This window comes from Oncorhynchus tshawytscha, linkage group LG24 (genome assembly GCF_018296145.1).
Source record: "Oncorhynchus tshawytscha isolate Ot180627B linkage group LG24, Otsh_v2.0, whole genome shotgun sequence".
NCBI lineage: Eukaryota > Metazoa > Chordata > Actinopteri > Salmoniformes > Salmonidae > Oncorhynchus > Oncorhynchus tshawytscha.
The window spans coordinates 12,092,051-12,104,166 of NC_056452.1; the positions used below are offsets into that span (position 1 = coordinate 12,092,051).

A 12,116-nucleotide genomic window follows, 5' to 3' on the forward strand; every position below is an offset into this window, starting at 1 on the left:
ACGTGCCAATGACAAGTCTAGGACGAAGATGTTAAAATACGATCTAACAAAAATGTCCTTAATTCAACTTAATGCCTCTATATGTCATTTTATGGAATCAAACGCATACAGTATATTCCATCAGGACTGGAATCCAATGTGGCTAAAACATGTATCAGTGACACCCCGGCAAAGGTTGAGAGAACCCTTCATCTTGGGAATGTTACAAGAGGGTGGAACATATGCTGTAACAGCCACGTAAGGTACATTACACGCCCCATTCCTGCCTTTTAACACGCGACGAGCAGGAAACAGTCCCGCTGGGAACAAAAGCCGCACAGAATCCTGGGTTTATGCTTGGCCCCTCACCAAGCCCACATCAAATAGCACAGCTACAGATCCACCACACACACACACACACACACACACACACACACACACACACACACACACGCGCACACACACCTCTCTGCTGTAGCCCCCAACACCACACCCCTCTCTCTCCTCTCCTCCCTCCCTCCCTCCCTCCCTCCCTCCCTCCCTCCCTCCCTCCCTCCCTCCCTCCCTCCCTCCCTCCCTCCCTCCCTCCCTCCCTCCCTCCCTCCCTCCCTCCATCCATCCTCCTCTCCTTTACCACCTCTCCTTTACTCCCCTCCCTTCTCTCCCTCTCCTCTACTAACTCTCTCCCTTCATCCCCCTCCTCCCCCTCCATACAACCTCCTCTCCCCTATCAACTTTTCCTTTCATCCCTCCTCCTCTCCTTTACCACCTCTCCTCTACTCCCCTCCCTTCTCTCCCTCTCCTCTACTAACTCTCTCCCTTCATCCCCCTCCTCCATCCAACCTCCTCTCCCCTATCAACTTTTCCTTTCATCCCTCCTCCTCTCCTTTACCACCTCTCCTCTACTCCCCTCCCTCTCTCCCTGTCAGTTCCCATTGGAGCTCCGACCTGGGGAGTGGAATTACAAGGCCCTGCCTTAGTCCGATAACACATGGATGCTTACTGCAAAACAGGGGAGCTGTGTGTGTGTGTGTGTGTGTGTGTGTGTGTGTGTGTGTGTGTGTGTGTGTGTGTGTGTGTGTGTGTGTGTGTGTGTGTGTGTGTGTGTGTGTGTGTGTGTGTGTGTGTGTGTGTGTGTGTGTGTGTGTCTGTGTCTGTGTGTGTGTGTCAGAGGAACACATTGATACCGGGATGGCTGCATAGATTAGCTTTGACATTAAGACTTACATTTAGTCGAAGAAGAGTAAACATATCAACTACTGAGAAACAGGGTGACAATAACACATCAACTACTGAGAAACAGGGTGACAATAACACATCAACTACTGAGAAACAGGGTGACGATAACACATCAACTACTGAGAAACAGGGTGACGATAACACATCAACTACTGAGAAACAGGGTGACGATAACACATCAACTACTGAGAAACAGGGTGACGATAACACATCAACTACTGAGAAACAGGGTGACGATAACTCATCAACTACTGAGAAACAGGGTGACGATAACACATCAACTACTGAGAAAGAGGGTGATGATATCAGGACATTGGTCAACTGAGGAGTTGTTTATCCTTCCCCCTCCCTTCTATCTCTCTCTCTCTTTCTCCACCTTTCTCACTGCAGGTTCCTTTGTGTTTGTGTTTATGCGTGTGTGTATTTATGTGTGTATGCCTGTGAGTGTGTGTACACCTGTGCATGTGTGTGTGTGTGTGTGTGTGAGTATGCATGTGTTTGTGCGCGTGCGTGTGCACCCGTGCGTTTCTGTGTGTGTGTGTCTGTCGTGCTCCCAGGTCAGCTATGTGCTGACAGGCTGGCCCCTCCACACCAGGCCAGTCTGCCGCCACAGGCCTTCATAAATCTCTACTGGGCCGTACGGCGGGAAGGGGAGGCCGGGGTCAGTGTGTGTGCACTGTAATGTGTATCTCCAAATTTCTGCATGTCTATGTGTATCCTTCTGTCACATGAACAACATACACAACATATGGATATCCATAGACCTTATCCACAGATCTAGGATCAGATTACCCTACCCTATCCCAACCTTAACCCCTGGGGAAATGAAAAACCATAAGAGCCTGTATCAGTGGTTAGGGGTCACTTCTACAATTATCATAGTATTCATTTGACAGAAGGTGAAGGATGATATGGTATTGCCGAGAAGGACAAGGCAAGGGAAAAGAGTATCAACAGATTTGTGTTTCAGTGTTTGTGTGTGTGTGCGTGTGTGTGTGTGTGTGTGTGTGTGTGTTTCAGTGTGTGTGTTTCGGTGTGTGTGAGTGAGAGAGAGACAGAGAGAGATACAAAATTAGGCAGGACGGTAGGGGAGTGTAGGTTAAGTTGAACCATTTTTCTTGAACCATCACTCTGGGAGACATAGTATTCTTTCTATCAAAGATACAGTTGAAGTCGGAAGTTTACATACACCTTAGCCAAATACATTTAAACTCAGTTTTTCACAATTCCTGACATTTAATCCTTGTAAAACATTCCCTGTCTTGGGTCAGTTAGAGGAGTGGTTGAAAAATGAGTTTTAATGACTCCAACCTAAGTGTATGTAAACTTGGGTCACCACTTTATTTTAAGAATGTGAAATGTCAGAATAATAGTAGAGAGAATGATTTATTTCAGCTTTTATTTCTTTCATCACATTCCCAGTGGGTCAGAAGTTTACATACACTCAATTAGTATTTGGTAGCATTGCCTTTAAATTGTTTAACTTGGGTCAAACATTTCGGGTAGCCTTCCCACAAGTTGGATGAATTTTGGCCCATTCCTCCTGACAGAGCTGGTGTATCTGAGTCAGGTTTGTAAGACTCCTTGCTCGCACACGCTTTTTCAGTTCTGCCCACACATATTTTCTATTGGATTGAGGTCAGGGTTTTGTGATGGCCATTCCAATACCTTGACTTTGTTGTCCTTTGAAAGTATGCTTGGGGTCATTGTCCATTTGGAAGACCCATTTGCGACCAAGCTTTAACTTCCTGACTGATGTCTTGAGATGTTGCTTCAATATATCCACATCATTTTCCTGCCTCATGATGCCATCTATTTTGTGAAGTGCACCAGTCCCTCCTGCAGCAAAGCACCCCCACAACATGATGCTGCCACCCCTGTGCTTCACAGTTGGGATAGTGCTCTTCGGCTTGCAAGCCTCGCCCTTTTTCCTCCAAACATAATGATGGTCACTATGGCCAAACAGTTCTATTTTTGTTTCATCAGACCAGAGGACATTTCTCCAAAAAGTACAATCTTTGTCCCCATTTGCAGTTGCAAACCGTAGTCTGGCTTTTTAATGGCGGTTTTGGAGCAGTGGCTTCTTCATTGCTGAGCGGCCTTTCAGTTTATGTTGATATAAGACTAGTTTTACTGTAGATATAGATACTTTGTACCTGTTTCCTCCAGCATCTTCACAAGGTCCTTTGGTGTTGTTCTGGGATTGATTTGCACTTTTCGCACCAAAGTGCATTCATCTCTACGAGACTGAGCGCGTCTCCTTGCTGAGCGGTATGATGGCTGCGTGGTCCCATGGTGTTTATACTTATGTACTATTGTTTGTACAGATGAATGTGGTACCTTCAGGCGTGCTCCCAAAGATGAACCTTGTGGAGGTCCGCAAATTTTTTTCTGAGGTCTTGGCTGATTTCTTTTGATTTTCCCATGATGTCAAGCAAAGAGGCACTGGGTTTAAAGGTAGGCCTTGAAATACATCCACAGATACACCTCCAATTGACTTAAATATGTCAATTAGCCTATCAGAAGTTTCTAAAGCCATGACATCATTTTCTGGAATTTTCCAAGCTGTTTAAAGGCACAGTCAACTTAGTGTATGTAAACTTCTGACCCACTGGAATTGTGATACAGTGAATTATAAGTGAAATAATCTGTCTGTAAACAATTGTTGGAAAAATGACTTGTGTCATGCACAAAGTAGATGCCCTAACCGACTTTCCAAAACTATAGTTTGTTAACAAGAAATTTGTGGAGTGGTTGAAAAATGAGTTTTAATGACTCCAACCTAAGTGTATGTAAACTTCGTATTTCAACTGTATCTACATATACTTCAGGATGTTGTGTATCCTGTAATCAGTATTCATGTACACATTACAGTTTTGAAAACATAACTTGTCCAAAAAAAGTGGAGTCTTGGCACAACTTGAGCTACGGGACAGGGTAGGTTAAGTTGAGCCACGGGACAGGGTAAATTAAGTTGAGCCACGGGACAGGGTAAGTTAAGTTGAGCCACGGGACAGGGTAAATTAAGTTGAGCCACGGGACAGGGTAAATTAAGTTGAGCCACGGGACAGGGTAAATGAGCCACGGGACAGGGTTGAGCCACGGGACAGGGTAAGTTAAGTTGAGCCACGGGACAGGGTAAATTAAGTTGAGCCACGGGACAGGGTAAATTAAGTTGAGCCACGGGACAGGGTAAGTTAAGTTGAGCCACGGGACAGGGTAAGTTAAGTTGAGCCACGGGACAGGGTAAGTTAAGTTGAGTTAAGTTAAGTTGAACCATGTCTATCATAATTTCCCAAACACAATTCACCAGATTTACAATGGCCATTGGTTCACCTTACCCCATGGCCATTGGTTCACCTTACCCCATGGCCATTGGTTCACCTTACCCCATGGCCATTGGTTCACCTTACCCCATGGCCATTGGTTCACCTTACCCCATGGCCATTGGTTCACCTTACCCCATGGCCATTGGCTCACCTTACCCCATGGCCATTGGTTCACCTTACCCCATGGCCATTGGTTCACCTTACCCCATGGCCATTGGTTCACCTTACCCCATGGCCATTGGCTCAACTTACCCCAAGGCAAACATTTTGACTATATTAGCTCACACAGCTACAAGGATGCACTTTCATGCTATGCTTGTGACCTCATATTGAAGCATACAGAGAGCCCAACTGATGTATAGAACACTCTTAAATTCTCTACTTTGGTTTAGATACAAGCATCATGAAACCTCTAACACAATAAATTCATTTGACTTGGTGAAAATCAGTGTTTTTTGGACTTTTTGAACACTTTTCCCACGTGGTTTCTTCCTTCACAGTCTCCATGAAATGATGATCTCTTCCTAAATATTTGGTAAAATGATACATTTTGAGTCTGGTTTCCAAGAAACAAGTGTAGCTCAACTACTGACAGAGAAAGGGGGAAACAAAGGTAGAACGAGAGAGAAAACAAGGTAGAAACAGCCAGAAAGGGCAGGAGAGCGAGAGAGCAAAAATGAGAGCCAGAGAGAGATAGAGCGAGAAAGACAGAGAGAGAAAGAGAGCCAGAGAGAGAGAAAGAGTGAAAATGAGTGAGAGGGGCAAGGGGATGTGTGGACTCTCCTGGCTGACTCTAAATGTGGCTTGTAGAAGGAAATTCTGAAATCTGACTCTTGGCACCAGACAGACTGGAGGCAGGCAGGCTGGATAGGGAGGGAGGGAGATAGGGAGGGTGGGAGATAGGGAGGGAGAGGGCAGTGTTACTAGGATTCACATAGTTTCCCCCGCTGGCTCTTATCTGCTTATAGGCAACGCAGAGCCACACTAACCCTCTGACCCATAGCCACAGACACACAGGGGTTGGCGTGGCAACACAACAAACGGCAGACAAAACACACAGAGACCACATACACATGTTAACGGGCAGACACAAGGACGCGTGCGCACACACACACACACACACACACACACACACACACACACACACACACACGCACACACACTTTATATGTATATACTGTATTCTAGTCATAGCTCGTCCTGTAACTACTGGTTACCTTTTCTATTCTCATATTGTCCATACTGTCTATACACACCATTCACATATATATATACAAAGTATGTGGACACCTGCTGGTCGAACATCTCATTCCAAAATCATGGGCATTAATGTGGAGTTGGTACCCCTGTGCTGCTATAACAGTCTCCACTCTTCTGGGAAGGCTTTCCACTAGATGTCGGGACATTGCCGCGGGGACTTGTTTCCATTCAGCCACCAGACCATTAGTGAGATCGGGCACCGATGTTGGACAATTAGGCCTGGATGGCAGTCGGCGTTCTGATTCATCCCAAAGGTGTTCGATGGGGTTGAGGCCAGGGCTCTAGCAGGGCAGACATTTTAGGTACTGACTTGTTGGGAAGGTGGCATCCTATGACGGCGCCATGTTGAAAGTCACTGAGCTCTTCATTACGGGCCATTCTACTACCAATGTTTGTCTATGGAGATTGCATGCCTCTGTGCTTGATTTTATACACCTGTCAGCAACGGGTGTGGCTGAAATAGCCAAATCCACTAATTTGTATATAATCGTTTCCATATATAGTGTATTTATATTCCGAAGCTAAATTACTGAAATTCTATACATTTTGCCATGGGGTTCTGTACTGTGTATTTAAATATGTGTATTTTCAACATAGCTCATTCTATGATTTCTACTACTGTACATCGCGTTTTCGTTACACTGTTTGCCCACAGCATGTATGTATTTATATACTGGATTCTTGACAGCTCGCTGTAATATATATATACTTCTGAATATATCATTCTTAGTATAGCTTGTCTAGATTGTATTTGAATTACTGTTACAGTGCTATTTCAAATTTCAAGTTTTTAATGTCACGTGCAAAAGTACAGTGAAATGCCTTTCTTGCCAGCTCCAAACCCAACGATGCAGTAATCAATACAACGTAGCACCAAAAAATAACAAGGTTGTAAAAAAATTGAAATATTTGTGTACTTGTTTGACACTTTACTGCACTGTTAGGAGCTAGTGACATAAGCGTTTCGCTGCGCCCGCTATAACATCTGCTAAACTGTGTACGCGACCAATAAAGTTTCATTTTATTTTTATTTGACACAAACACACACACTATCAGCATCGTCATCATCGTCATTGTCTTCATCATCATCATCATCATAGATTATATTCTGGTGGATACAGTATGCAGAGAGCGTGGGGCAGCCCATTGCTAGATTTGAATAGAGAAAATAACTATGAGCTTTAGATAAGATCTTGGGTTCGTTCAGGCAGATGCAAGTCGTAAGACTTGTTGTAGACCTTGACAGCAGGCAATGGGTAGTAAAGGGATGCATTTCCATGACTGCCACCGCATAGAGTCATTATAGGACCCTGTGTTTTGTGCGATCATGTGGCATTGTAAGATTGTATCATGTATTCTATGCCGTATCCAGAAATGAGAATTGCACCCGAAATTAAAGCAGTTGTCTAAGGATGGTGTGGGACCAACTGACATAAAACGAAAGGGGACCGTTGGATGAAAAAGCTTGAAATAAAGCTTGAAATCCAGGCATGTCACATGATTGGGCAAAACACAGGGCACTAAGCCAAACTGATCCCAGATCTGATCGAACAGTTGTCCACCCCTAGCTTGGCAGCATTAGTACAGGAGCCAAGCAGAGAGAGAAAGAGAGAGAGAGAGAGAGAGAGAGAGAGTGACAGAGAGAGACAGAAAGAGACAGAGACAGAGAGAGAGACACACAGAAAGAGAGAGAGACAGACAGACAGACAGACAGACAGACAGACAGACAGACAGACAGACAGACAGACAGACAGACAGACAGACAGACAGACAGACAGACAGACAGACAGACAGACAGACAGACAGAGAGAGAGAGAGAGAGACAGAGAGAGACAGAGAGAGACAGAGAGAGACAGAGAGAAACAGAGAGACACAGAGAGAGAGAGAGAGAGAGAGTGACAGAGAGAGACAGAGAGAGACAGAGAGAGAAAGAGAGAGAGAGCGACAGAGACACACAGAAAGAGAGAGAGAGAGAGACACAGAGACAGAGAGACAGAGAGAGAGAGACAGAGAGAGAGAGAGCGAGAGAGAGAGACAGAGAGAGAGAGAGAGACAGAGAGAGAGAGAGCGAGAGAGAGAGACAGAGACAGAGAGAGAGAGAGACAGAGAGAGAGAGAGAGAGAGAGAGAGAGAGAAATAAAGAAGCCATCAGTACAGCATGGTGATGACAAGAAAGACATGGCCAAGACATAGAGCAGAGTTAGCCCAGGACCTTTAAACATTAGCTGAGCATCTCTCTCTCTCTCTCTCTCTCTCTCTCTCTTTCTCCTTTCCTCCCTCCCTCCCCCTCTCTCTCTCCATCCAACTCTCTTTCTCTCCCCCTAGGGAGAAGGCCAAAGAAAGAGCCCCGCGCTCCTCTGTATGTTTAACCTTTGAAGGGCCCTGCTGAGCAGAGCAAGGCCTGCCACCTGTTCAGTATGTGTGTGTGTGTGTGTTGGGGGGAAAGGGGTGGGGGGAGGGCAGGGATAAATCTCCCAAATTTTGATGAGCAGAGACAGCAGTGAGTCGCCATGGGGATGTGCAATTGGGCAGTCTCAGGAGGGGATTTGGGTAGTCTCTCTCTCTCCGCCTCTCTCGCCCTCTATTTCTCTCTCTGTCTCTCCCACTCTCTCGCTTTCTATCTCTCTCTCTCTCAGCTTTTCAACACAGCGTCTCCCGCGGCGAATGGGGCCTAGCCTGAGTGGCTCCAGGGCTCCTGTGTGTGTGCCACACCAAAGGGGTCTCGCCTGGATCTCCCTCCGTCTCCCCCAGTCTCTCCTCAGTCTCCCCCAATCCACCATATGCCAGCCGCCCAGGGGGGGGCGACCCCGGCCATTGACTCGGCTGACGACCGCCACCAGTTGGCGGATTCTCTCACGGACCCCGGGCGCCTACGCTGGTGCCGGTGGTGCCGGGGTGCTCTAAGTGCCACGGGCGTAATTCTGAGAGGAGGGACTGAGAGGGAGTCCCACATGGGTCCCATGACTCCAGTGTAGACTACCGTCTACCAACCCTAATGTCTTGTGGCTCCTGTCTCCATTGGGCCCCCCAAGAGTCCAAAGTAAAGTCTGAGGCCCCGCCATCCACAGTCAGATAAATAAGGAGGTGTCAGAGTGTTATTGTACCGAGCTGCTAGGGGAAATGAAAGACTAACTGGAATGGACACCATCCCTGGGGTGGTACACACACACACACACACACACACACACACACACACACACACACACACACACACACACACACACACACACACACACACACACACACACACACACACACACACACAACCAGGCAGACAGACAGACAGACAGACAGACAGACAGACAGACAGACAGACAGGCAGGCAGACAGACAGACAGACAGACAGACAGACAGACAGACAGACAGACAGACAGACAGACAGACAGACAGACAGACAGACAGACAGACAGACAGACAAAACATGCAGACAGGCAAGCCCGCTCGCATCCACACACACACACACACACACACACACACACACACACACACACACACACACAAGGAAGGCAAACACTCACATACAAACGGTGAGAAAATACAGTAGGTGTGAGAGTGTGAGAGGGCGGCGAAGGGAGGGTGGAAGGAAAAGGGAGATTGGGTTGGAATGAAGGAAGGAGGGAGAGAGAGAGGGCAAGTCGAGGGAAGCAGGAGAAAAGATGGGAGAGTGAGGAATTGGAGGAGGGCGAGAAAGAAGAGATCAGGGGAAGGGGTGATTGGGTTAGGAAAGAGAGAGAGAGAGAGAGAGAGAGAGAGAGAGAGGGAGGGAGGGAGGGAGGGAGTTGAGGACGGTAGAGGGAGACACAGGAATGGAGCAATCGGAGAAGGGGAGATGATGGTGAGAAAAGAGGGGGAATGAGGGGTGGACTAATTAGTTCAGTAATAGAATGTTCAATGTTCATGCTTGAACATAGTATGGCCAGTACTGGAGGTATAGTTGCCCAGTGTCTCATGATCGGGATCACTTGAAATTGTATTCGGTTGGAATGGGAGGGAAAAGAAGAGGGGGTTGATTGCTACCTGAGTGTCTTGTCCCGTGTATCTTTCCCAAACCATTTTCAAACCACAAGCGTACTTTCTCACTCTCCCCTTCTCCCTTCCTTGGACCCGTTCTGTACACCCCCCCCATCTCTCTCTCTCTCTCTGCTGAATTTAGGTTTTGGGTGGAAACCTGAGTGAGTCTGGGACGCAGGACAAGAGGGAGCCAGCCTCATAAATATCCTGGCTGCAGCCACAGCATCCACACTCTGCTCTGCGTGCGTGTGCACTTGCGCGCGCGTGTGTGTGTGTGTAAGAAAGAGTCGCCCACTCGCGGAGAAGCGGAAATGTGTTCTTCCCTTTACACTGGCCCATCTATTGATGTATAGCATGAGATATCTACGCAAAGCTGATCCCAGAGATGCACAATTTAATGCTGCTAGCAACTATATTTATTATAAACATTTACAATGAAGATTGAAAAAAAAATATGCCAAATAATATGAATTCAAGTTAAGTGTTATGTATCTGAATAGTGCGTTCAAAACAAATTGTTATTTTTTTTTCATGCAAGAGCAATTTTATTACACAACAATTAAACACAATTCTATAACAATCCAACAACATTATCACAAGGCCATATGTGCATCTAGAACCCGTGGAAGGAGATCTAAGCGAGTCATTACTGTGTTCTCTAACTCCCTAATTTGTCCCTCACGTTTGAACTGACAGCTTTGAGGAGTAGAAGAAAGAAAAAGAGAGGAATATTAAAACAAATTCGAACCAAATGAGTGGGCCAGCGCTCCATCCAAAACCACTTTACACTTGGGCCCCTCGGGCATCGCCCTGATTTTTTTCCACCAAGAGACTTTGACTTGAGCTTCCTTCTCTTCTATTCCCCTTTGTGCACAATTCAGAGGAATTAGCGCTTGGCATTTGCCTCCCCTTAACTAAATGCTAACCATCACAATGTGTGTGTGTGTGTGTGTCCACTTACGTAATGTATCTGTATGGAGATAGAGGGAGAAATTGTGTTTGTGTGTGGGTCTGTGTACATGTGTGTGCGCGCATGCGTCTAAAGAGAGAGGGAGTGAGAAAGAGTACGCAGGGGGAACGAAAATGTACCTGTGTTCGAATACCCATACTAACATACTGTATATTACATACTTAATGAGTATATACTACACACTATAAGTTCATTTTAGTATACTGTAAACAAACTATCTTTCCCGTTGAGCGCACTAGAGCGTAGCCTGTCTACCGGAAGCTAATGCTGTTGCTATGCAACCTCTTTGCTAGCTTGATAGCGTAAGGAGACGCCTCACAATTCCGGGTGTGTTCGTAAATTCAAATCTGGAGTGCGCAAATCCAGAGCGTTGTCAGATTGTATGGACATTCAGAGGAGCGTACACTGGACGCTCTGGCCGAGGAGTAGGGTTGAGCCAAGCGTTCTGACCTCACAACTGCAGTCAAGCACCCAAGTGGCTGTAACTGTGCTGCTGGCAGCGATTTAATTACGCTGGCCATATTCAACGGGTGTTGCGCATTCGTAAGTCCTTCAGTTATTCGGTGCTCTGGTACACTCTGAAATCGGAGTAAAGAGACTTAAATATGTCCATTGAGAACTCACGACTACACCACTTAGCTAAGAATGATGTGAATAATCAAATTAATAAACGTTGGGTAGTTAGTTAGATAGCATTTCATTAATATACTGCCTGGCAAGTTCGATGTATTAGTAGCCAACTAACATTAGGACAGTAACTAGCTAACATACTGGTAAATACTGTAATGCTATGCGGTTCGTAAGGATAGCGTGGCTAACAAATTGTCAGCCAACATAACTTGTAATGTAACTTATTTGAAAAGTAATGACTTTATTACATTGCTTAACATTTTCTTAACATTTGTCATAATAAGTTAAAGACATGAATTTGTATTCCTCTTTCGGGCTGCATATTTTCCGCCATTTTCTTCAAATTTGCACATGTTCTGAAACCACGCCCATTTTCTGAAGAATTGCATTATGGGCCCTAAAAGCACGTAAATAGTGTCCACTGCTTGTATCCTTCATATTTTGGCGAATTTAGTACAACATCCTGGAACTTTTGGTATACTAACTATATCCATACTATGACCAATAAGCATACTACATACTCAATTTACATCACAAATAGTACGGTTAGTGTGGTTAATATGAGTATTCGAACACAGCTTGCGTGCGTGTGTGTGTGAGTGAGTGAGTGTGTGTATGTAAATATATTGGTTGGACTACATACTCAATTTACATCACAAATAGTACGGTTAGTGTGGTTAATATGAGTATTCGAACAC

General features: G+C 45.7%; 1 protein-coding gene across 2 annotated transcripts in view; it reads right to left on the bottom strand.

The window, feature by feature from the left end:
* The window catches only part of LOC112223722 (ankyrin repeat and fibronectin type-III domain-containing protein 1), a 184,785-nt gene that overhangs the window by 24,513 nt on the left and 148,156 nt on the right, over positions 1 to 12,116 (bottom strand). The gene's annotated exons all lie outside the window — the stretch shown is intronic.